Raw genomic sequence first — 17127 nt, 5'->3', positions numbered from 1 at the left:
TGAAAATTCATGTGTGTATGCATTCCTTCTAATACATGTGATTTTGTATGCAATTTCCCTTAATGTGAAGAATTTATGTAGTCAGCACCACTTTTGCACACAGTTTCCACTAATATATGTCCTTTTGCACACAGCTTTGGGTTGGAGAACTGTATCACAAAGTTTGGAGGAGTTTGCATTTCAAAGGATCGCTCCCCATTGTTTGTGTCTGCAAATCAGTCAGGGCTTCCCACCCCCAGACCTATCTTTTTTTTTCTAGACCACCATATTGCAGCATGTAAACCAGTGTTTCTCAAACTTGGGTCTCTAGCTGTTGTTGGAATGAACTCCCATTATCCTAGCTAGCAGGACCAGACCAGTGAACAGATCCCAGGCGCACCAACTCTAGGGGGCAAAGGTGTCTTCTGCCCTCTCAAGATTTGTTTGACAGAGGCCTAGGGCCACCCCCCATATTGAGGGGGCCCGGCATAACATCGTAGAAGGCTGCACCTGCCTGCATGGTGTCAGGAGATGCCGCAGGAACTGGAATGCATGGTGTGAGGTCACACCAGCCTTGAGAGATGCTTCACTAGCCTATGCGGCATTGGGAAACATGTGTGACATCACCCAATGCACACATGACATCACACACACACACACATGTGATGTGGGCGGGCCAGCCCCCCCAAATATTGGGGGGCAACCCGGTGTCACTGGCACATCTTGAAAGGCACTCAATATCTCCTTTCCCAAATAAGGGAATGCTTTAAAAGGTAATGTGAACTTGGAACATAGACTCTGTGGATGGGGTTGAGAGGGCAGGATGTAGAAGGTCCCTGTGTCCCCAACCTCTGCATAACTGCTGGTGCTGGTCACACTCTCTTTCTGCCACCAGATGTTTGCCTCTTTCACCTGCTGTAGTCAGAATATAGAGATCAGCAGTGGGTTGCCCACAGTCCTCTGCAAATGTTGTAGGTGGTGGGCAGATGGCTGCGTGGCTGCTGAATGGACTGTGAGCTGAGGGGGAATAGGGGAATTTCAATTGCAGAAGTACAGTGCTGGTAACTGGATATGTGAATCTGCCCCCAGTCAGCCAACTCTTGCAGAGGGGTTGGCTCACAGACCCCTGACAGTTAAGTCCAGTCGTGAACGACTCTGGGGTTGCAGCGCTCATCTCACTTTACTGGCTGAGGGAGCCGATGTTTGTCCACAGACAGTTTTTCCAGGTCATGTGGCCAGCATGACTAAGCCGCTTCTGGTGAAACCAGAGCAGTGCACGGAAACTCCGTTTACCTTCCTGCCGCAGCAGTACCTATTTATCTACTTGCACTTGAAGTGCTTTCGAACTGCTAGGTTGGCAGGAGCAGGGACTAAGCAATGGGAGCTCACCCCATCGGGGGGATTCGAACCGCCGACCTTCCAATCGGCAAGCCCAAGGCTCAGTGGTTCACACCACAGCGCCACCCGCGTCCCCATGGTCTCTGTTACTGGACTCCAAACAGTGGAAGTGAATCCTATGCCATCCACAGTTTCAGAAAGTTCTGCTTGCAGTTTGTGTCCAGGTCTCTACATGATTGTGGTTAACTCACTTCCATGAGCGGAGAATGTGGTCATTGGGCTCTTTCTATCATCACAAATTGCAGGAGCAATTTGTGACAAAATTCTTAAAACACATCACACACCTGTCAGTGGTAAAATGTGAGAGAATTGTCATTGTCTGCAAACTTTCAGAGAAAGGACCAGTAAATGAAAGTGTCCTCATGACAGAAGCTGTTTCTGAGATCCAGAGTGGAATCAGCAGCTCTAAGGAGTAAACAAACGCCCTCATATCGTTGTCAAGAGGCAGCTCTCCTCTCTCTTTGCTTCCAGGTCTAAAGTTTTGGATGCACATTGTGCTCTCATGTGGAAACCTGGAATGTGACATTGTGTGGCAGGCCAAGCGAAGGAAGGTGAACACACAGGCGGAGGGCACCACTCAAGCACTCTGCAGGGTCGGCTGGAGTGGAGGAGGAGACCGCCGCAGGGCAAATGGCAGCCAGACAGCCTTCTGGAGCCAGGCCAAGTAAGCTGGAGGAGAACTCTGCCATGGGAGGACCTTCCCTTCAAAGCACAGGGGGCACCAGGGGAGAAAGGAGGGGAAGGAAGGAAGGAGGGGTACTACTAAGACTGTAGCCCAGAAAGTCAGATCTGTGAAAGTCAATAAGGGGTGTGGACCAGGACTTGCCCAGGAAAAGGGATGCACAGGCTCAAACTTGACTCTAAACTAAAGGTAAAGGTACCCCTGACCGTTAGGTCCAGTCGCGGATGACTCTGGGGTTGCAGCACTCATCTTGCTCCATAGGCCAAGGAGCCAGCGTTTGTCCGCAGACAGCTTCCAGGTCATGTGGCCAGCATGACTAAGCCACTTCTGGTGAACTAGAGCAGTGCACAGAAACGCCGTTTACCTTCCCACCAGAGTGGTACCTATTTATCTACTTGCACTTGATGTGCTTTTGAACTGCTAGGTCATGGGTAGGCAAACTAAAGCCGGAGGCCAGATCCGGCCCAATCGCCTTCTAAATCCAGCCCGTGGATGGTCCAGGAATCAGCATGTTTTTACATGAGTAGAATGTGTCCTTTTATTTAAAATGCATCTCTGGGTTATTTGTGGGGCATAGGAATTCATTCATTATTATTTTTTCAAAATATAGTCCTGCCCCCCGCAAGGTCTGAGGGACAGTGGACTGGCCCCCTGCTGAAAAAGTTTGTTGACCCCTGTGCTAGGTGGGCAGGAGCTGGGACCGAACAATGGGAACTCACCCTGTCGCGGGGATTCGAACTGCCAACCTTCCAATCGGCAAGCCCTAGGCTCAGTGGTTTAGAACACAGCGCCACCCGCATCCCAACTCTAAACTAGGCAAGAGTAAAACAAAGGACATGAACAAACACCTTTGCACTTCTTGGGTTCTGCCACAGTGGCGCTTGCTCTCAGGTAAATGCACCCTGACTGGCTTGTAGCAACTTTACAACCTGATGCTTCCTAATGTTTTCTGGGATTAAGTCTTCCTGGTGAGTGTAGGTAAATGTGCATGCAGGATCATGTGGGTTTAACCATTGAAGTACCCCACCCAAACAGAGGAGGCATATATGCATATAATTCCTTCAGGTAACACCAAGCAGATGTTATGGATTCCATTCTGTGTTGCTGCAAATGCATCTGAGGAGACCCTTTCAAAGCTCATTGAGAAAGATGCAACCCAGCACAGACACAAACTCCTCATTTCTCTTCTAAGCAGGACTCCTCCAGAATGCATGGCAATCTGCATGGTTCCTCTCTTCATAACTGTTACACCCAGTCCTGGCCATAAATGCATCACAATGCCCTTGTGGCCCCAATCCACCCCCTTCTGCTTGCTCCTGCTCCAAGAACAGTGATGGAGAGGTACCAGCACACTGGCAACCTCTCCCTTGGACCTCGTCTTGCCCACCCTGCCAATGTGGTTGCAACGGCTCCTGTGTTGGCCCACAGAAGATGATGTTCTGGGAGATGGGCTGGAAGTGGATGGATGGGAGGTGAAGGTACCTGTGATCAAGCAGTTAATTTGTTTCCCAGTCTTATCTACTCATGATGAGGCATTAAGAAAGGTTTCCTTAATATATCTTAACTCCATTGTTGGCAAGTTAAGCTCGAGAGGCCGTGTGTGAGATCTGGGAATTCCACTGATGTAGTCAGGATGTAATGTGCCCTGTACTCCCATCTTCTGCTCTATCTTTACAGCAGATATTTAAGCCTAAAAAGGCTGACACATTTCTAAATAATCCCCCAGGAAACAGTTTAGTGTGGGGCCATTATCTTGATAGTTCATAATTAGGTTCAATAAGAAAGCTTGTTTTGCCAACCCAGGTCAGATCCCCACTGTGTCCGCCTGTGCCTGTGCTCAGTGACCTTGTTCCAAGAGTGTATTGTTAGAAAATCCATTATTATCATCACACACACTTTGGAGAAGTGGCTGTTTTGCGAATTGATGGTGTGATGTTGCCACTTTAGATAAAAGAATCCATGAATTATTGACTTAATGAGTTAATGTTGCTTCAGTCTCCAATGAGACCTTTATAGGCTGGGTGCTATTTAACGGGAGACATCTGAGGCAAATACAGAGAGAGAGGGAGAGAGAGTGTCCTCTGCAGGGCATGGAGGACTTCCTAGAGCAGGCTTCTATCTTTTTGGACAATTCTGGGATTAAAATGCTTGCAAGGCAACCAGATGCCCAACTACATTCGTTTTGTTTAATGCACAATCACAGCTTGTGTCTTACTCATTTATCATGTAATGCTGGGGCAGGAGGGTTTCTGCCCCGTAGGAATGTCACTGATAACAGGTATAATATGAAAATCATTGAGACCATGTAGGGATATCAACTCCTGTGGTTTGGATGGTGAAAATCTGAGCATGTAAAATACAGTTTGGGTGACCTATAAACTCCCATCCATCTAGACCAATCTACCAACATAAAGCTCCTGCGCAGAGATCCTCTTGCAAAGGAGCAAAATGAAGGTTCCAGCCAGCAGAGGTTCCTCACAGCAGTTCCAAAGTTCCAGGAAAAAATGTGAAATTCTGGCTCTGAATAGGCCATCACACAGAAGGCTAACAAGCCTTCCATGTAAGAACAATTTGCCCACTAAAGTCTGTCTTATCCAGCATCAAGTTCTCAAAGCCTCTGAGAAGGCCACAAGCATCTTCTCCAAATGGGCCTCTGAGCACCTGTATGCCCTTTAGCAAACCTTTGCCTCCCCTGTCATCTAAAAGTCCAATCACCTCCCTAGCCAGTCTCTTGTTACTAAGGCCTCTGAAGAGCTTCTTGTTGGTCTTCATGTTTCTAGCACGGTGCTTCTCCAGTTACCTATTTGCCAATGTTTGTGTTCCTTTTTGTTTTCTTCATCCACACATTGTTTTAAAGGAAGGCATCCTCTTGGCCCTGGTGGTACTTTTCTTGATCTGTGGCAAACATTTCAGCGGAGCTTCTAATCTTGTGGTTTTGAACAGCTCCAAAGCATTATGGAGTGCTTTGACTCTCTTGACTTTTCCTTTCAACTTTCTTTTCTCTCTCTCTCCCCCCCCCAACCTTTCTTTCAACTTTCTGGTGCAGTCCATGATCCCAGTGAGAACAAGGAAGGAGCTGCTTCAACAACTTCAGTTCCTGTGGGGCTCTTCTTGTTGCATTTGCTTCAATGACTGAGCTGAGCTCTCCTTAGGAAAACTGTACTGGAAGTGTGGCAAATGAAAGGAACCCTTTCCTGCATCTTTTTCCTTCCTAGAAAAACATGAATATTGCTGTTGATACACTCTCTGTTGAGGCATCCAGTGCCCTGTTCTCTGCAATCAGTTGCAGTTAATTATGCCTGAGAACACGAACAAGACGCCCCCGTTTTTATTAAGCTTTTAATAGGTTTTATTTGATTGTTGTATTTTTATATGACTGTGTATTGATGGTGAGGGTTTTATGTCAACCGCTTAGATATTTCTTTTCATATTAAGCCATTTATAATTTTTATACATCAGTAATAAAGCCCATCTTTGAGTCTACTCCTGCCAGTCCCACAATCTTTCACTGTCTTCAGAATTCCTTTAGACACACATTTTAGCGTCCTGCTAATGTCACATTAGCAGATTGCAATCACGGTTGTTAAAATGAATACAAATGAATTAATAATGATTATCTAATTATTTGAAAGTGTCATCCTACTTTAGGAGCCATTTCACAACGTTCCCAGGGGTTAATGACGCCACTCACTTCCTGTTGTAAATCATACAGCAAAAGTGAGGGGGATGAAGGGGTGTGAGAAAGGAAGGCACTAATCTGATGGGCTTCACACCCTCCTTGGAAACCATGCAGGAGTGATGGGCCCTCTGCTCTGTGTCTGCTTGCCGAAAGTCTTCACCACAAGGTCCCTTTGTCCTCCCTCTCTCTGTTTATTGTTTTTACCTTGGCATTTTATTAGAGCAATTTTGAAGTTCAAAGAAAAAACAAAATGTCAATCAAAACTATTAAAAAAAGCTCTTTTTGTTTGTTGCCATTGTGGTGAGCGGTTGGTGGAGCTCGAGTATGTCTTCCCACAAGACGTTCAAGATCAAGCGGTTTCTTGCTAAGAAGCAGAAGCAGAACCGGCCCATCCCGCAATGAATCTGCATGAAAACTGGCAATAAAATCAGCTACAACTCCAAAAGGAGACACTGGAGGAGGACCAAGCTCAGACTGTAAGGAGAAGCAGCTCCAATCTTACTGGCACAACCCTGTATCTTGCATCAAACTCTCGAGCTCCAGAATGGTCTCTACCTACCAATCTGCCAGATTATCAGGGCTGGAATTCTGTCTTGTGCTGTGCAGTCTCTCCCGCCTTTGTAGAAATATTTGTTATTACATATATTAATGAATAAAAAACTGAATGATGGGAGGGGGGGAACTATAAAAAACAGCAAAAGGCAGCCAGTCTTCGGGGGGGAAGGTCAAAAACCAGCTAATTAATTAGCTAATTAACTATTAGCTTGGCTAAAATGACTTTTGCCAACTGTTGAAAAGCATAGCATGGCAAGTTGTCACTGCCAGGGGGTCATTGTATCCTTTCACTGTCTCCCAAACAGTGGGGTCTGGCCAAGGCAGAATACAGCAGGACTATTACTTCTATACTTCTGTTGATGCAGCAAACTCAAGAGATAGTGTCCATCCTTAGAAATAGCTAATTGGTTGATTAATTGCTGTTTTCAGCCCTTCCCATCTGGTAGGATTGAGGTAGGAAACCAAAACACAAGCAGCATGGGAGAGGTTATAGAACTAGGATTTAAAGTTTACAGCATGCTGTACTTTGAAAGAAAATTATATAAAAATGATGTATCGCTGGTGATTTAACCCCTAGTAAATTAGCTAAGGGTTAAACCACAGAGCCTAGGACCTGCTGATCAGAAGGTTGGTGGTTCGAATCCCCGCGACAGGGTGAGCTCCTGTTGCTCGGTCCCTGCTCCTGCCAACCTAGCAGTTCGAAAGCATGAAAAGTGCAAGTAGATAAATAGGTACTGCTCCAGCAGGAAGGTAAACGGTGTTTCCGTGTGCTGCTCTGGTTCGCCAGAAGCGGCTTAGTCATGCTGGCCACATGACCCGGAAGCTGTATGCCGGCTCCCTTGGCCAATAAAGCGAGATGAGCACTGCAACCCCAGAGTCGGTCACGACTGGACCTAATGGTCAGGGGTCCCTTTACCTTTAAATTAACTAAAATGTATAAAGCAAGTTCAAATACGTGCTGGAAATGTAAGGGCAAGGAGGGCACCTTCTACCACATGTGGTGGAGCTGTAAAATAGTAAAAGAATTTTGGAGGGGTGATATATAATGAACTGGAAAAAAAATGTTTTAAATAATATTTTCTTTAAAAAACCAAAAGCTTTTCTTCTAGGATTCTGGTGCATCCTGGGTCTCTTACTGCTGCAGGCAAGACCACCTATGGAAGGATGGAGCTGCCCATGGAAGCAGCTCAGTTTGCTGATGGAGATGATGGAGATGTCAAAAGGCAACCTGCAGCCAGAATGACAGTGTGATTAACTGAAATGAGGCTGAAGTCACAAGCAGCTCAGGCCACTGGGAAATTAAGGCACCAATTCGAACCATCAAGATCAGCAATGATATTCTGGCATATCCTAGCAACAGCAGCAACATTAACCTTGCCATCCTAGACAGCGAACTAATTTCACAGCAGCAGCAGCAACAGCATTTCAGCATCTTTTAATCCCAGAACTTTTTGAATGAATGCTGATATTCTCCAAATGGACCAGCTTCAGTCCTTTTCTTTAGGAGCAAATGGAGTGAATAATAGTGGCTTCCTCCCAAACTGTTCCTGCAGGAAAAGAGCGGTTGTACTGGTCAAGGAATCCACATCCAGGAGAGAAGGTTCGTGGTGCAGGAGCCACACAATTGCGGGGGGAGACTTTGGGCATCCTTCCCTCCCTGAATGAGGTATTAATAAATGACAGGAAGCAACTATGTGGGTGGCCATAGTTTGCATCCCAAATAAATCCATAAGTGCTAATGAGGTGTATCCCCCAGCAAGGGAGTCGCTTCCTGTTGTGCAGCTGGAGGTATTTCTGTGCTCTCCAGTAAGTGATCTGAGGATTTCTCCCTTTTCCAGTGTGATTCAACCACCACACAAAACAATTCAGCTCCATTAAGGCAAAGTCAGCTTGGTGGAGAGGAGTGGCTACTTGGGGGCAGGGGTGAGAGGTACTATGCCTCTACTCCAATGGGTCGCTAAGATGAAGCCCCCAACCCCATGTCAACCAACTCTTTCACAATTAAGTTTGTACCCTACACTGAACACTCCAAATCCTGAAGAAACAGTGTTGCAGCTGAACTATTAAAGACTGTGATCAGCATGTTGTGGGGTGGCTGCATCTGATGCTGAACTATATTGCTGCTACAAATTTCTGCTGCTGCCTGCCTGGTTCTGCCTGAAAGGCTCCTCCCAGTCCTGTGGGCATTAGATGGGCACCTGGTTCTCCCCAGAGACTTGGAGGTCTTGTTCTGACCCATCACAGCCCATGAGACAAGGTGGGCATTGCAGTTGCAGCACCACGGACAGCTCCACGAGAGAAGGTGGGCACTGCAGTTGCAGCACCACGGACAGCTCCATGAGAGAAGGTGGGCATTGCAGTTGCAGCACCACAGACAGCTCCAGGTGAGCCACAAAGGAGCTTGTCTGGGGTTGGGGTATTTGTGTTGTTTTGTTTCATAAATCAGAATCATAGAATTGTCGAGTTGGAAGGGACCACGAGGAGCATCTAGTCCAACCCCCTGCAATGCAGGAATCTTTTGCCCAACGTGGGGCTTGAACCCATGATCTTGAGATTAAGAGTCTCATGCTCCACCAACTGAGTTTGAAGCTGAATCACTAGAAGTTAGGATTATGCACATAGCTGTCAACTTTCAGATTTGAAAACAAGGGATCAGCAGCCTTGAAAACAAGGGATCAGCAGCCTCACCTGTCCCGGGGACAGTCTACGGGATACCTAACAATCCAGGATAGCAGCGGGGAATGGCGCTGGAATAAGGGAATTTCCCGCAAAAAAGGGAAGGTGGACAGCTATGATTATGAATCCTGGTCCCTGTTTTGACCTGAGAAGCTTCATGGTGCCTTCCTCTGATTTTGGTCAAATCTCTCCTCTCCCCTTAGACTAGTGGAGCTTTTAAAAAGAAGAAGTTGTGAAATTAGTGTCAGCTTTTAACAGCAGAATGTGTATTCATGAAATTATTTATACACCATATTTTGGGACATAGCCCACTCAGCTGTTGTCCAAGTGATGCAATCAGACGAGGTTTATTAATACCAGAACAACAAGAAATGTTTCCAAGTACTTTGGTAATAATGGGGTTGGGGGGAGGGAGGCCTGAATGTGCCTGCTGTGCAGAAGAGCAAAAGCTGTGATTGATCTCAATGTAAACAGGGTGATTTTTCTTTCTCCAACATGACATGGAGCCCAACCGTGTGTGATGGATTCTGTCGCTGCCCCTTCCCGACCATCATTCTCGCTTTTAATCCACTCAGTGCTCTTGTTGGGCTTTTGCCTGCTCCCATTTCATTTCACCCCCTCTCCAAACAGGATGCCTGTTCAACAGCAGTAGATAGTTTCCTTTAAGAATTCAGGAAAATATGTGGTGCTCCAGGGGGCAGGGGAATAAAAGCTACCAGCAAGAAAGTTTGATTTGACTTCAAATGAAAGTGATGATCTGTTGTAAGCGCTTTCAAGCCCTAGAATCTCATATGGCTTCACTCCTCCTCCTAATAGGTTAGTCCTTTTTGCAGGAAGCAATCCAGATTTCCTGAACCTTGTCAGAGTAGAGATAAAGTGGCCTTTACTGGCCATCTCTTGCACGGGGTTTCCTGAGCACCTCTCCTTGGGAAATGGGTGCCCAAAGCTTTCTTAGATAGAGTGCTGTGAAGGTCAATATCTGATAGATTCCTGACTGCTCTGGGGGAGTTTTCAGTGGATAGAGCAGGTAATCTTGTTGAGACTCTTGTCTCGCTGTGGAATGGCAACATTCTTAGGGCATCAGCATGATCATGCCTGAGGCTCCGCTCCAGTCCTGCAAAGGCCTCATTGCCCCTTAGTATTCTGAGAGGCTGCAGTTGATGAAACAGACTGGGGGGGGGGGAGAGAGAGACTGGTGGAAAGCACCATTAAAGATAAAATTATCAAACCTAGGAAAGGATCAGAGTTGCTGAAGAAGAATCAATATGGCTTCTGCAAAGGTATGCTCTGTCTGCCTAACCTTTGAGAGTTCTTTGAGAGTTCCAATAAGCATATGGGTAGGGGTGATCCAGTTGATACTGTGTACTTAGTCTCTTGAAAAGCTTTCGACAAAGTAGCTCACCTACTTAGTAAGCTAAGCAGTCATGAAATAAGAGGGAAGGTCCTCCTATGGAACAGTTACTGGTTAAAGAGCAGAAATTAGAAATAAATAAACAATCAAGGGATGTAGAAAGTGAAGACCGCCAAGGATCAGTATTGGGACCTGTGCTTTTTAAGTTCTTCATAAATAATCTAGAATTAGAAGGGAGCAATGAGGCTGCCAGGGTTGCTGGTGATTCCAAATGGTTTAAGGTGGTTAAATTACAATAGGAACTCTCCAAACTGGGTGAGTGGTGGCATAATCACAAATACAGTTCAGGACTTATCTACACTTAACTTTCCTCTGCTCTTTCCAGGCATGGTCCACAATTTGAAGGTCTGTGTCCAAACACCTGAATTGATGTTTGCTCCGACTGAACACCAAAGATCAGGTTTTTGTGGGGAAAGCTCCAGGGCAAAAAAGAAGAACTGCTCAGACAAGGAGCTTCAAAGTGCAGACCTGTGTCTGGAAAGAGTGGGGCAAAAGCTAAATATGGATAAGTGCTCAGTGTAAACAAGTTTAATGTTATGCATGTTGGGGCAAAAATTCTTAATTCCACATATAGTCTCATGAGGGCTGGTTAGGCACTGACTGCCCAGGAATGAAACTGTGGGATTGCAATAGAAATGTGAACCCAGTGTGCAGCAGCTACAAAAAAGATAGATAGATTCCATGCTGGGGAGATGTGTGTGTGTGTGTGTGTGTGTGTGTGATATGACACTAGAACTGAAGTTCTAGTGAAGCTGACTTTTGAAAGATTCAGGAAAGACAAAAGAAAGTAGATATTTACACAGTGCCTAGCTTGACTATTGAATTTGCTACTGCAATATGTGGCTTTGACCATCAACCTACAATGAAATCTTAGCATGTCTACTTACGTCTAGGTATGTAGGTACAGTGGTACCTCGGTTTAAGAACATCCCTGTTTACGAACTATTTGGTTTACAAACTCTGCAAAACCGGAAATAGTGTCCCGGTTTGCGAACTTTACTTTGGTCTAAGAATGGAAGCTGAATGGTGGAAGAGCACCAGCAGTGGGAGGCCTCATTAGGGAAAGCGCGCCTCAGTTTAAGAATGGTTTAAGAACGGATTTCCGGAACGTATTAAGTTCGTAAACCAAGGTACCACTGTAAAGGGTTGCAGCCTTAGATGACTTTAAAGGGGGATTAGATAGAGTTATGGCAAATAAGGCCATCATTGGCTAGGAGTCACTATAATGTTGCTCTACCTCCAGGACCAGGACCAGCAGCAACCCTCTGAAGACCAGTTGCTGGGGAGCAACAGCAAGAAGGGGCTGTCACCTGCATGACCTACCTCTGGGCTTCCTAGAACGGGCTTCTGGTAGGCCATGGTGAGGAATGGGGCTGCTGAATTAGATGGGCCCCCTTTGGTGAGATCCAGCTGCTGGAAGAAGAGTTTGGATTTGATATCCCGCTTTATCACTACCCTAAGGAGTCTCAAAGTGGCTAACATTCTCATTTTCCCTTCCTCCCCCACAACAAACACTCTGTGAGGTGAGTGGGGCTGAGAGACTTCAAAGAAGTATGACTAGCCCAAGGTCACAGCTGCATGTGGAGGAGCGGGGAATCAAACCCGTTTAACCAGATTATAAGTTCGCTGCTCTTAACCACTACACCACACTGGACTCTTCTTCTAGCCCAATCCAGGAGTAGAGCAGAGAACAACAGCCAAATCTGGAGCTGGAGGGCTGCTGTTGCAAACACAAGGACAGCCAGGCCACATTTCAGGCTACAAGACCCCTTTGCCCTCCCACATTTCATCACAGAAGGCAAAAAAAACCAAGGCAAAGCCTTCTCCATTGTGATTATCTGCTTCTCTGTCCCACTGATTTATTTGGTGTCAACCAGCAGAGAGCTTTTTATATAATGAAACACTGCCTGCATGCCATCTGTCATCCATCACCCAAAGTGGCACGCCATTTAAAAGGTTTTTGTTGGGGGGGGTGGATGGACAGACAGACAGAGGAGTGGGTGCACCTCCTACTAATCACCTGATTTCAGGAACTGGGCTGGGCAGAGACCCTGAAATGCACACATGGAGTGTGGTAGCTGCAACCGTGGGCCAGTGTGGTCGTGGTGCTCAGTCTTACTATCCCATGGCAGGATTATTCTGCTCACAGCGGTTGCAGCCTGATAATTATTATTGATTCACTCTCAGGCTGTCAATCTAGGAACAGCTCTAAAGTAGTCCATGATGGACAGAGAGAGAATTGGACAGCCACCATCCAACGAAGAAACTTCATCTTGAAAATGAACTTAGATGAGATGGTGCAGGTGGATAAGGGTAATTGATTATTGTTTTAGAGTGGAAGAAGGAGATATTTTTAAAGAAATATCTCTTTGGTATCCACCCTAAGAAATCTGCACTACTCATAAGACTGCGTGCAAATGTCATACACTTTTAAAATTCTGTGTATATGGTTTACTAAGGCTTATTTTATCACAGAAATGCAGTTAAGATTCCCTGGTTTGCAGCACGCACAAGGCAGCAGTTCTTTGGACAGTTTCCTCCTGGGAGTGATACAAGCTGTTCCAAGCTACATGACCTAGTGCCACAGAGAGACTAGCTTGTACCCTGCACTGTTAGGGACAGTGAGGGGTCAAAGTTACTAATGCGAGAGAACTTCCTTGTCATGCCCATGTTATAAGACAGTGGTTCCCAACCCACCCATGGCACCATTCACATAATGAAAACTACCATAGAGATATCAAAAAATTCAAAAGTAGGGGTCCATGGGTTGATTTCTTTTGGAGGGGATTCTTTGCAAAGTGTTTTAAACCTGATGTTTTGCTGTGTTGCCTAACATTCTCTGCTCCAGCTGCACAAGCCAGATTTCCAGTGCAAGGTGTTTGCCATGGAAAGATGCCTTCCAAAAGAGACGCAAAGGCAGGCACAGGCAAATGCACATTATTTCTAAAAGGCAGGGCACAAATATGTCCATGAATGACTGACTGAATATGAAGCTCAGTGAGTGAACAGGCTGACCTCCTTTGCAGGGTTGTTATTATGGGGATAAAATGGGGCAGCCTCCAGCTCTGCTGTCCTCTGGGTGCCTTTTGCCTTGGTGAACCTCTCCATTTGCTAACATCTAAAGGGGGACTTGGCCATGCAATGCCACCTGTGTGGCTCTGCATACAGCATTTGAAAACAAGATGTGATGCCGCTTGTCATTCATTTCTCTCTAAGTGGAATGCCACATTCAGGTTTTTTCGCAAGACTGCAAAAAAGCCTTCCCAAGGTTCCATCATCAAGAATGAAAACCCCTTTTCCTTGGGCTCTTGACTCCTTGTAATCATAAAATGCCTCTTGGAATCTTCAATGGGGTGACAATTTACTGAAGATTAATTCCAGGTGGCACTGTGGGTTAAAGCCTCAGCGCCTAGGACTTGCCGATCGAAAGGTCGGCGGTTCGAATCCCTGCGGCGGGGTGCGCTCCCGCTGCTCGGTCCCAGCGCCTGCCAACCTAGCAGTTCGAAAGCACCTCCGGGTGCAAGTAGATAAATAGGGACCGCTTACCAGCGGGAAGGTAAACGGCGTTTCCGTGTGCGGCTCTGGCTCGCCAGATGCAGCTTTGTCACGCTGGCCACGTGACCCGGAAGTGTCTCCAGACAGCGCTGGCCCCTGGCCTCTTGAGTGAGATGGGCGCACAACCCCAGAGTCTGGCAAGACTGGCCCGTACGGGCAGGGGTACCTTTACCTTTACCTTTAATTCTAGTGCAGGAGTCGCTGGGGCTCAAGCCAACTCTTTGATTAGCTGTAAATGACGTGTGTTGGTTGAAATGAGTCTCCTCCTATTATCTCGGAGCCCATTCCCAGGGCCAGCGCTCCTGCCCCTCCAGATGCAGCTGTTGCTGTATTTGCTTCCCAATTACACTGTGGGTGAACTCAAGAGAACACAAACCAGCGGAGGAGAAATCTGCTCAGTCTCACCACAATTAGGGTTTATGCTCTGGTTCAGGAAAAGGCAGGCAGACAGGTCACTCGTATTTGATTTTTGAGCATGTTATTTAGGATTTGGCCACAGACACAAATCATTGCACACAAATCTGTTCATTTGTTTTTTAAGGGAAAGATCTTCCAGCAGTGGTAGTATTGATTTTCCACTATTATGACTTAAAAACTGATGCACACACACACACAGTGTACACACACATAGCCTGCAGCACAGAGATCATTTTCTGCTTGGTCTTTTGCCAGCCACGGGCATTCCTGCACCTTGCAATTATATTGGAGCGCAGAGGCTGAGGGCTCCCTCAATCCACCACATGCTACTTTCTCCTCCTGAATTGCACCATGAGGACCTCTTCACTTCCTTGCATTCAGGAGGGGGCAAGATGAAGAAGACAGAGCCAGCACAAGCTCCTTCCCCATTTCTTTATTTAAAAAAAAATTAAAAGGAAGGAAAGGGTCCTTCTTGCAATGCTTGATTCGCTTTTGGGATCCTTAACCACAATGTGTGATGATGTGCCCCACGGCTTGCATGGACTTTTCAAAGCACAAGACAAATTCTTCTAAGACAAACAGAGACATCCTTAGGAGCTTGGAAGCTGGGTCTTCCAGCTTATCACTTGCAGTGCTCAGGCAACCAAAAGGCTTTGGAACTCAAGCCGCTTTTCAGAAGTTGCTAACAGATTAAAAATAAGGATTTATTTTAGCATCTAGAGATGTCATGAGAGAGTACTGCAGATATTAATAATGTGCAGCTTGAAGCAACTGGATGCATAAAAACGGACTCCTTTTGGAATAAAACATTGTCCAGACCCATAAGTATTGTTCAAAACTTTACTTGCAGAACTTCCTTGGAAACAGAACAAAATCCATAGTGATACATAAAAAATAGTTGCATACAATATTTTGTGCATGTCCAGCACAGACTCAGCATCTTATAAGAAAAAACTTTACTTCTTCCAGAAATAAATCTGTGTCTCTTTCCCATTCCAGGCTGTGTCTCTTTCCCATTCCAGCCTCCATCCACAGAAATAAATCTGTGTCTCTTTCCCATTCCATCCTGCCTAAGGCTATGCAGCTCCTGGAGAGCCATTATCACATCCTTTGTTGTCTCTGTGGCATCAGAGAAAGACTGACAACTCCCTTAAGGTTGGTGATTTGCAACTGAATGCCTTACTCATGTGATCTAAGGTTAAACACTCATGTGTCAGAGCAGAGAACATTCTCAGTTAATCATGAACTTGGTTAAAGCTCAGAGAGCTGCCATGGAAAATCCTGAAAGTTAGCAATACACATCCAGGCATTCTCCATTTCATTTTTTTTTATATATAATTTTTATTAGGTTTATAATATACAAAATTCAAATTCCAAATACATGTTTCCCTAAATCTAGTGGACTCCCCCCATCTTCCGGACACTGCATTCTCTGTAAAACCAAAACCTCAGCAATTTGTTGACTTATTTTAAAACATAATAATATATCTTCCATTTTATCGTGATATCTGGTCTCTAAACATTTCAATCCGAATCCATTAATTTTTAGTTTCAACACAATAAAATTATTTCATTACACCACTTCTGTCTTGTTGTGCCTTATTTACCAATTCAAAGATTTACCGATACTGAAGCTATAATTTCCTAGAGAGAGGCATTTTTTAACATTCATACAACTTATAATGCTTTTTCAAATAGTCCTTAAATTTTTCCCAAACTTCCTCCGTTTCTTCTTCTCCCGAGTCTCGAATTCTGCCAGTCATTTCAGCCAGTTCCATATAGTCCATCAGCTGCGTCTGCCATTCTTCCAGTGTGGGTAGATTTTGTGTCTTCCAGTGCTTTGCCATCAAGATCCTTGCTGCTGTAGTAGCGTACATAAAGAAAGTTCTATCTTTCTTAGCCACCCTCTGGTCTACCATGCCCAGGAGGAAGGCCTCCGGTTTCTTGGGTAAGGTGAGTCTAAGCACCTTTTTTAGTTCATTATGTATCATCTCCCAGAAGGCCTTCACCTTCGGGCAGGTCCACCAGAGGTGTAGAAATGTCCCTTCCTCCTCTTTACATTTCCAACATTTATTATCAGACAGGTGATATATCTTTGCAAGCTTGACTGGGGTCATGTACCACCGGTATGTCATTTTCATAATATTTTCCTTCAAGGCACTACATGCCGTGAATTTCATTCCGGTGTTCCATAACCTTTCCCAGTCTTCAAACATAATGTTGTGCCCCAAGTCCTGCGCCCACTTTATCATGGAGGATTTAACAATCTCATCCTGTGTATTCCATTTAAGCAGCAAGTTGTACATTCTCGAAATTAACTTAGATTTTGGCTCAAGCAACTCTGTCTCTAGTTTCGATTTTTCCTCCTGGAAACCCACTTTTTTGTCCGCTTTAAAAACTTCCTGGATTTGAGCATAATGCAACCAATCTCGCACCTTGTTTTTTAACTTTTCCATACTCTGCAACCTCCATTTATCTCCAATTTTTTCAATTATTTCCCAATATTTAGGCCAATGGGCCTCCATATTGAGTCTTTTACGTGCTTTGGCCTCCATCGGTGAGAGCCACCTCGGAGTTTTACTCTCCAATAAGTCTTTATATTTTGACCAGACCATAAAAATTGCCCTTCTGACAATATGGTTTTTGAACGATTTATGAATTTTAACCTTGTCGTACCACAAATATGCATGCCACCCAAAAGCATTATCAAATCCCTCCAGGTCGAGGACATCGGTGTTCTCCAACAAAATCCAATCCTTCAACCAGCAGAGGGCT

General features: G+C 45.4%; 1 long non-coding RNA gene and 1 pseudogene across 2 annotated transcripts; both read left to right on the top strand.

Annotated features, from left to right (window-relative positions):
• The first annotated feature begins 626 nt into the window (after positions 1-626).
• Positions 627-14693, top strand: LOC309356393. The gene is made up of 3 exons (XR_014162755.1): positions 627-752; positions 1849-2041; positions 14608-14693. It is a non-coding gene; the product is annotated as an uncharacterized lncRNA (long non-coding RNA).
• On the top strand, positions 6018-6345 carry LOC309356415 (large ribosomal subunit protein eL39 pseudogene; annotated as a pseudogene). Its single transcript has one exon. The product of its transcript is annotated as a large ribosomal subunit protein eL39 pseudogene (transcript).
• Positions 14694-17127: the final 2434 nt, after the last annotated feature.

This window comes from Podarcis melisellensis, assembly GCF_964234715.1.
Source record: "Podarcis melisellensis genome assembly, chromosome: 14".
Taxonomy (NCBI): domain Eukaryota; kingdom Metazoa; phylum Chordata; class Lepidosauria; order Squamata; family Lacertidae; genus Podarcis; species Podarcis melisellensis.
The sequence above is the reverse complement of the archived record's forward strand: the minus strand, read 5'-3'. Positions and strand labels throughout refer to the sequence as shown.